The following is a 10,251-nucleotide window of genomic DNA, read 5'->3' as shown; positions in this document are numbered from 1 at the left end:
CCTAGTCACTTGCAATGGTTCTGCATCCGTTACATAAATAACACATCATTCAAACATATTGGACTTGTATAGAGTTCTTATCATAATAAAGGTAATAGATATTACCATATCTTCAGACAGCCTGACCATTCCTATGTGGCTACAAGTGTGAGGTATTTGTTGTCTCCTTCTCTCCTTGTAGGATTCACTAATAACTACAGAGGCTGAGCTAGTTTTGATCTTAACAAATTTACAGCATTATGTTGGTGTAACATTCTTTGGTCGCAGATTCATCCTCTCTTAGTTAGTAGATTTACTCCTTATCAGTGAGACAAGTCGTGATTTGGAGGCCCTCCAGAGACATCCCATCTGTCCCATCACAACATTCTTCTGAAACTCTTCATCAACCTCAAACCTTGCCTATATTACACATAATTAACAGAGTTAATAATCAAAACATAACATATACTAAATATTGACATATGAGAGTGTAAAGAAAAAGGTGACCTGAACCGATTTTAACAGAACAGTTTTGACTTCATCACTGGTTTTCCTCCAATCATCAACGGTGACAAGAACATGTGCCTGCACTAATAGACCTAGATAGGACGACAACTTTACTGATCCCAGACCAACATGCCCTCCAATGTCCGTAAAGTCAACTCTTTCACGAACATTTGGATCTTTGGCTATGTTCTTCTTCTTTGTTGGACATCTATGTTTTTTACGCTTAGGTGAATTTGCAATCTCATTTTCTTGTGACAGTTGAACCTCACCAACAGACTCTTCCTCTTCAACACCCTCGTTAGGTAGATCTGCAATCTCATTCTGGACCTCGTTACGTGGATCTACAATCTCATTCTCCTCAACAGACACTCTTTCTTCATCACCTCCAATTGTCTGAGGATGCACTGTACCCAGATATTCTAGCTCTACAAGGTCTTTCTTCATAGACTTCTTCGTATTCTTAGTCTTTCTCTTAACCATCTTAATTCACCTGAAAAAATAACATAAACATTACTAACATGTCACTAAGGGCAGTAAAAAACAATCAGATAAGAGACATACACAAAACAAGACAAAACTAAACACAAAGACGAAACCAATCAGACAAAAAGCACAAACTCATATCACACATATATGCCATCACAATCAGGCCGAGCATTTTGAGAATCTTCTTCTTCATCTAACTGAACATCCATTTGAATAGTTGATGGCAATGGTTCAATATGCCCGTCCCCATCTTCTTCCTCTTCTTCACTGTATCTCCATGAAGGACCTCTTAGGACAACATACCAACCAGATTCATCACTCTCCTTTGAGTAAAATACTTGCTTAGCCTGATTCAAGTTAACTAGTGTGAAAACACCTCTCACTGCCCAATGACACCGGAATAAAGGAACATAGAAGACATTATAATCCAACAGTATAATGTCTACTAGTCTCCCATAGTATGAAACTAAATCAGCAACTTGTGAAGTATCCTTTGCACTCGCTCTACACATTGTTGCTTCATAGAAAACCCCACTATTTTAACACTGCCTAGAACCTGAATGCGTGGGAAACCGTTGTCCATTCACTATGTAACCTGTATATGACCTTGTACTTGTGCATGGACCATATGCCAACCATTTGAGTCTTTCGTCATGGTGTTCTGAGTCAATAGGTATCTACGTAATATAAATTAAATGAATAAAATATTCTTAATAAATCTTATGATCAGTACATAATATTAAAAAAGAGTAAGAAATAGTTGCATGTTTTTTTAGCCAAGCTGCAAAATTTGGAGTATGAGTACGCCATAAAACTGTTGCATCGCGTCTGCATCTTGCATTTGAGTTTTGTAGATATTGTAGGTGCAACCTTGTTTAAAAGAAGTAAAGAGTTGCAATTTTGAACAAGTATGTTATACAAATGACAAAATCAGTTATAATTTCATAACTTACTCGACATATGTGTCCACGACAGTCTTATTTTGAATGACAGCAAGATGTGCTATTTTCTTTTCCATATCAGATAGAGTAAATGAAGTGGCTGTTGATATTGGACGCCCCTCCAGGATAATGTTGCTCTCATACTCAGTATTCCTATCTTGTTTTTCTTCTACACTTATTATCTTCTTAAGAAAATCACTACAAAACCTTACACATTCTTTAGCTAGATAGGACTCAGCGATACAACCCTCTCGTCTTGTTGGGTTTCTAACAAAGTCTTTTAGCATTTTCATATACCTGCATGCATCATGTAGTGACAACCAAATTAAAATGCAAATGTTTAAAAGATAAACATAGTCTAAAATATAAAATACTATAAAGCAATACCTCTCAAAAGGGTACATCCAACAAAACTGAATTGGGCCACCTAGTCTAGCCTCTCTTCCGAGATGTATGACCAAGTTAACCATGGTATCAAAAAAGTTTGGTGGAAAATGTCTTTCAAACATACACAAAGTTTCAACAAGTTCAATTTCCATTACTGAAATCTGCTCTCTATCAATAACTCGCTGACAAAAGTGGTTGAAGAATGAACACAAACGAAAGATTGCTATCCTAGGACCTTTTGATAGTAAACATCTGAGTGCAACTAAGAGGAGCTATTGCATCAACACATGATAATCATGTGATTTGAGACTTGTTACCTTACAATCTTCTAATGATACAGCCTTTGATATATTTGAATAATACCCACTAGGCCCCTTAAAGTCAGATAGTCGTTTGTAGAAGTTTTTTTCTCTATCTTGGATAAAGACCACAAAGCAGCCGGAAGATAAGTTCTTTTACCTTTGGTACTAGGGTGCAAATCTTTCCTAATATCAAGATGTCCCAGATCTTTACGAGTATGTAGACCATCCTTTGATTTCACACAATGCAATAATGTTGAGACAATACTGGCAGCCACATTTCGCTCTATATGCATGACATCCAAATTGTGCCTTATAGGCAGTTCTTGAATCATAAAAACACTTCAATCAAAACCAAACTTAAGAAAATAATCGATTCTGAAAATTACTTAATGTAATAGATAAATATATATCGCATACCTGCCAATACATTAGATTGAAGAATATTGACCTTTTCTTCCATCTGGACAACTCCTCTTCGTCTACACCCTCTTCTTCCTCTTTCTCAGAATCACTAGATGAACCCTCACTGTCATATTCTTCTTCAACACATGGAGTTCCTTTTCTCTTTCTTGTAGATTCTTTAAAATTCCCAAAACTATTTTTGTAGTTTCTCAAGGTATGGGAAATGTCTTGACCAAATAAAATCCTAGACTTTCTCCCATGTTCCGTGTGTCCAACAAACCAAGCCTTTTTTACCCGATACCTATGTGCTGGTGGAAGATCCTTTCTATGATGCATGTAAACATGCTTCCTGCCAAACTTAAGCTACATACTATCTGTGTGTTTACCGCACAAGGGACAACCCCTTTTTCCCTTTACTTTGCATTCAGGAAGATTTCCATAGGCATAGAAATCACTAATAGTCCACAGAAGCGTTGCTTTTGGCGTAAACAATGATCTTAAATGCATCATATGTTGGCTCTCCTTTGTTCCATAAATAGTTTAGATCCTCTATAAGGGGTTCTAAATAGACTTCAATACTGTTATCAGGCTGATGTGGACCAGGAATGAGCAAGGTGAGCATAATATTGTCCTTCTTCATACATAGGTGTGGAGGTAGATTGTAGTTTACCAACAAGACAGGCCAACAGCTGTACTGACTATTCTTCATGTTAAACAGATTAAACCCATATGTGGATAACCCAAGCCGCATGTTCCTATTCTCAGCAGCAAATAAAGGATATTTGTCACTCATTTGATCCCAAGTCACAGAGTCTACAGGGTGTCTGAGTTTCCCATCCTTGCCCTTGTTAGTAGAATGCCACCTTAAGTTTTTGGCCATTTCCTCATACCTAAACATCCTCTTCAACCTTGCAATTATAGGAAAGTATCTTAAAAGTTTATGTGGGACACATTTAATTACTTCACCAGTTTCCTTGTTAGCCTTCCACCTTGAAACATTGCTATCTGGACACCTATCAAGCTTCTTCAACTTCTTTCTGAATAGGCAACAATCATTGATACAGGCATGCATCTTTGATAACCCATATCAAAAGACTTCAAAAATCTCTTCACATTGTACAACGATGTATGTAGCACGTTGTCATCAGGTAAAATATCTGCCAGTGTTTCAAGTAGCTCACTGAAGCTTCTGTCAGACCACCCATTTTGTGTCTTAAGTCGAAATAATGAGACAATAGCTAATAGCTTACTATGGTTTGCACAGTTTTGATATAAAGGTGTTTATGCGTCTGCTAACTTTGCCAGGAACACATCTTCTTTCTTGTCCTCTCCCTCTGCAATTTCAGAGAACTCATCTGCACCAACCAACTCCTTATCTAAATACTCAGCAGCTCTATACAACCAAGCAATCTCTTCATTACACTGATTTACTTTGCTATCACCTTCAGAAACTGAGTTAACTTCTCTTGTGATGATACCAATCCTTACGGCACTTGTAGACCTCATCTATACCCCTGGTTACTAGATGATCAACAACATCAATCCCTAAGTGATGATCTACATTGCGACAATCTTTGCAATTGAAAGTTATCAACTGATTATCATCTTTATCTGCAGCCGCAGCCTAGACAAAATTCCATGCACCTCTCTCATAAGCAGGATCAAGTATACAAATAAATGACAACCAAAATATTTATTAAATACTCCAAAACCCAGCCAACAACCAAATATGTATAAATTAACATAAATATACCTGAAAAGATGTACCCATGCCTTGTCCAACATTATATGATCTCACCTTAAATAAAACCGTTAGAGCAACATATCATAACTAATTCTCTTACCAATTACTTTAATTACAATTACACTAAGAGAAAGAAGCAACAACAGTTACTGTGATCCAAATAAAAAACACATCAAGCATAAACAGGTACATAAACTACTGAAACCATCTCAATGCCATATCTCCACCAAATAAAACTCAATGCAAAACTGAAACCACAACAATGTAATAACTCCACCATACACAACACCTCAAAACTGGATAGATAGAACTAACCTGCTGTATATAATTGAGAAAAATGTGTAGCTTGTTAGATGGATACAACCTGTCACCAATAATTAGAAAACAATAACAAAACAAGTATTAGTTGTACACATTCGTGAATAAAAAATAGAGCTTCGTAGACAAACATATATGAAGCTAAATCAAAGCCAAATGAAGTATAAGAGAACATATATGAAGGTAGATCAAAGCCAAATCTCAGAAGAAAATAAAATAAATAGCAAATCTAAAGCACAATCAGAAAAAATTGTTACAAACCACAACTCTAAAGCACATAACCCTAAATCTCAGAACAAAATTGATACACAACCCTAAATCTGAGGAAAATTGAAACAAACAGCAAATCTGAAGAACCTAACCCTAAATGTCGACGTCGACGGAAAAATAAGTAACAGAACCAACACAACAAAGACAAAACCTTGCCTCGCGAGATGAATTCTAGCTGACATGGAGAATGTAAGGACAACTTATGGCCAACGAGATGGTTTATTGCTTCGATGAGGACGAACTGATGCCCAAAGAGAGGATTAATTGCTTCAGTGTTGTCGCCGGAGATATCTTGGTGAGCGACACAAATGAGAAAAAAACCTAAGTGTTTTGTTATGTCAGTGGAAAGAGATGAGGGAAGAGAGAAAAACACTTAGCGTTTCGAGAAAAGGGAAAATGTGGCGCTTAATGAAAATTTTCCCTCCAATGACAAATCTATCGATTTTAGTCTTTCTATAGCTTTTTCATATCTTAGCGTTACTATAGTGCTATCAATAGAAACCAAAATCTCAAATTTTTTTGTACATAACACTTTAAAAAAGAATGCTATCATAATGTGCTATCAATGTATAGTTTTTTTTGTAGTGCTCGTCGGATGATGCTTTTTTGCAAACACCAAATGTTTCTCCTCACCCTCAATGCAACAATTATCCCACCGTGTTTTCACAGGCGGATGCATGGTGAGCTCTTTATGAAACCTAGGCTCGGGCGAAAGCATGTTCCTTAGATCAAACAAGGTGGCGGGCTGGGTCACTCTTGGGATTGTGGCGGGAATCTTCTTGAAATCAGCGATGTGAACTCGCAAGGGAATGTGATGTTCCTTGACTAGGTTCTAGAGAACGCTATTTGACTTTCGTTGCTCCATTACTACTCAGTATTGTAGGAGGAACACTGTTGATAACTCGTTGAAATTGTTAATAGACCTAGGGTCCAACTATGTGAACCACAAGAATACCGACCCAGAAAGGTTATCCAAGAAGAGCCTGCAGTAGCCAGTGACATCTTCATGAGGCTTAAGATCAATCCTCCTTGCTGCAATCTGAAAAGCGGCCAAGTGGCTTTTCGGGTTTTTGGATCCGTCATAATTAGGCATTTTAACTCTCCGAGCATCCCTTATCCAAAACCTTGAAGTATTCGAGGTGAATAGGAAATGTCGGGCCTCGTCCATGACTCTATCGAGGTCGGGATCAGAGCTATTTGCCAGTTGAACCTTTGTTTTCATCTCCCACAGTTTCAACTTAACTTTATCAAACTCGACACTAAAGTTTGGGTAAAGTTCATCTCGCGGCCCCTGACCATTGTGTAAGACCCCAACCCTAAAAACCCATACATGAACGTTCCGACCAGTAAAAATTTTCTTAGAGCCTATGCAAATTCTACTCGTTTGTTTAATATTGTGCAACAGCGAATATGTATACCAGGTGAAATAACTTAAAATACACATTCATTAAATTAAAGGTTCAATTCATCCTTAACACCCATGCATGGTAACGTTACAAATCTATAGAAAAATAAATCCATAAAGTAAAACTACCCAAGTCACCATCCTATCCCTTCCTTGCCTCCGTCACACGAGCTGGTCAGCCACTAAAGTCCTGATCACCGGACCTTTCTTTTCCTGCGTCCATAAAAGGAGGCGTAAGCAAACAAGTTTGCTTAGTGGAGCGGTCATCCCGTCTCACTAGGCTCAGCTCAACAATCTCCATCCGACACAGGTCATATTCCAATCAAATCACGCAAGTCAAAAAATTCACATAGGATAGTTGCCTAAGTCGCTTAGACCAACCACCATTCATATTGCAATAGAACACATTAACCATTAACTAAGACAAGCATTTAACGAGATTAAATAAACCACAGGTCAAGAGAATCAACCATGGAACTCGGCCACAGTCACGCACTCACCTTCGGTTTCGACCTACGCTGCTAATCTCTTGGTTCCTATGCCCAAAACTTATCCTCGCCTCTACACGGACAGATCTACATCGTTAACCACCGATGTATAACCCATAACTATCGACGGATCAAGGTGGAAGAAGACTTACCGTTCTTCTCTCGATCTAGACTTAGGATCTCTCGGTTTTAAGCTTCGATGGAAACTCTTCTGTCTCTCTCTCTTTTGTGGTGGCTCTCGGATGTTATGCGAATTCTACAGAATTTCTCTAAGGGTTTCTATCCCTTTTATAGGGTCGACCAAACCACCTCGAGTTGCCTCAAAACGATAAGCCTTATCACCCCCTAACTTCCCATATTTTTCGCATCTATCCTTATCCGATCAACTTTGCCTTTTTCGCGAGTTTCCATTTCTCTCGGGTTTCCTTTCCCGTGAGTCAGCTTAAATCTTTGCAAGATTTCCGAGTTCCTGGGCCACCCATCGGCCCATAGTCTAACCGATCCATCCTTGTCTATCGGCCCGATCCATCGTTAACCGATGCGACTATTTCCGGATAGTCTACTTCACTATCACTCTTACTATCACCATCACTAGGACTTTCACTTCCATTATCACTATCACTAGGACTTTCACTCCCACTATCACTATCACTAGGACTTTCACTCCCATTTTCATCCAGAAACTTACATGCTTGCATCATCTACAATGTAGGTCAAGGATTCCTTTTTCTTCAGTTTAAACATCTGTTCACTACTTCGGTAGTCTCAAACTCTCCATTTCCATTTGGATCCATCGACTATCGAATCATGACCATTGTCCTTTACGGACCATGATTCGTCATGTTCTCGTTCTGAGGTTTGTACCGCTGTAGATTGCATTCGCGTACCGCTATCGATCGTATTTGTGTACCGCTATCGACACTCTCGCGTACTGCTATCAGCACTCTCGCGTACCGCTATCGGCACTCTCTCATGTACCGTGTACGTACCATCTCATGTACCGCGTATGTAACAAGGAACCAGGTCGTTACACGTTGCTCTGGAGGGTACAAACCTCTCCCAGCTTATTAATTCAGGCGGGATTTACCCCACGTCCCTCCCAGGCAACAATACTCTCCGTGCTCCTCGAGATAATGAGTGGTTCTAGCAGCGAGAATTGGTCGGAGTCGCATGCGTAAGTGTATTTCCTGCAGCCAAAAATTCCAAAAGATTTGAAACAGTAGTGTGATTATCGCTGAATGTTCCCTGGACGGTGTAGTGATCCTCACTACAAGATAATTTTTTCCTAAGGGATTGACCCGGGAAAGGCTCAAAAGGGAAGAGGAATCAAAGCAGAGAAGAACCTCTAAGAGATGTTCGAGGAAAAATAAATCGAACAACAGGTCGATCAGTTGACCGAACAGACGGACGTCCGTACCAGCTTACGCGGAACGGATGGGACAGCATACTGGTGTCCGGCAGAACAATACCATGACTAAGGAGGGTTGCGAGAGGTGGGAAAGAACCCGCTAAGTAATATTTTAAATTAAGTGAGATTTAAATATTAATTAATCAGGCATTAGTAAACTTTTTCGCTTAATGTTTAATTAATTAAAAAATGGAGAAGTGGGAAAAAAAATTTTAATAGAAAATGGTGAAGTGGAGGGGAGTATTCCCACTCGCCACTTGTGATGGAGAGATGAGAGAGTGACACATCATTCTCTCAATGAGGACAAGTGGGGCGAATTGATGTGGAGATGACACCTCGCCTCACTGCGTATGGCTTAAGTGCTCGCCCACACTCATTTGGAGAAGAGAAAGAGCGGAGTGCCCAAAGGCTGTTCAAATGAGAGTAGAGAGAACTAGAAAAATTTCTCCTAAGTGTGAGAAGAATGGATCATTGTTTGCTAAGTCTGCGAGAAAAAGAGGTGAAGTAAACAAAAATTCGAGTTGAGGAAGAAGAAGCTCTGCGAAAACTGTGAGTTCAGGGAGCATGTTTTCGATCTAGTTTTGTGTTGGGAGACCTGAACTAGAGTCGACTTGCATGTGCATATAGTTGCATTCTTCTTGATTTCTTGTTAGTTTTCTTGAAGTTTTGCAATATGGTTGCTGAATTCCATGGTAGATCATAAACGTTGATGTTGATCCGTTTCTTTGTTCTATTGCATGTGAGGTATCGCATTTTTACTTGTTGTTTATGTGATTTTAGATCCATAAAATTAAGTAAATGCTTGAGGTGAGTTACATGGTAGATCACATACGTTGATGGAGATCCGTTTTTTTGATCTATTGCATGTGAAGTGAATTCCATGGTAGATCGTAAACATGGATGTCGATTCGTTTACTTGATCAATTGCATGTGAGGTTGTTTGTTGTTGTTTGAAGGTTTATGTGTTCTCTAAGACCATAAACTTAAAACTTTAATTAAGGATGGTCTTAGTGTGTGGCGTTCGTGATGGGGAGGTCCGAACAGCCATAAGCGCACTAAGAATGGAGATCTTTCCGACCTTCCCTGTGAAGCCGTTTCAACATGCAGCTTGTCATAGTCTTGCATATTGTTGCGAAGAGCTCGGCTCACTACCTCGGCCGAAACTATATACATGACGGTGTAGTTGGGGTTTTATTCAGGTAACCAATAGAGGGAATTAGAGGGCGTGTTGGACGGTAGGAGTCCAGAGTAGTTTTATTTTGTGCCTTGGTGTAAAAGAAAAAGTATGTTCTTTTCGTAAAAAACAATAATGTAAAATCTTTTTGGCATTAGGCCTGGCCACAAACTCTACAAGCCTTTTGTTATCTTTGTGTAATATTTTATTTTAATAAAAATCCAGTTTTATATTCGTGTATGAGTGTTGGCTGATTATGACCTAGTCCAGGTTGGCTCAACACTTAGACGTCATGAAGGTTGAAAAGTCTAAGTGATGTCTAAAGTGGTGGGAATATCACCGATGGACTGGCTAAAGGTCTAAATGATTTTTAGAACTTCGGCCGGATCGTTGGTGAATATTTTGAAAGTATCGTCCCAGGGCCAATCTGGGCAAGTTTG

Source organism: Camelina sativa, chromosome 4, assembly GCF_030686135.1.
Source record: "Camelina sativa cultivar CO46 ecotype springtype chromosome 4, ASM3068613v1".
NCBI lineage: Eukaryota > Viridiplantae > Streptophyta > Magnoliopsida > Brassicales > Brassicaceae > Camelina > Camelina sativa.
The sequence above is the reverse complement of the archived record's forward strand: the minus strand, read 5'-3'. Positions refer to the sequence as shown.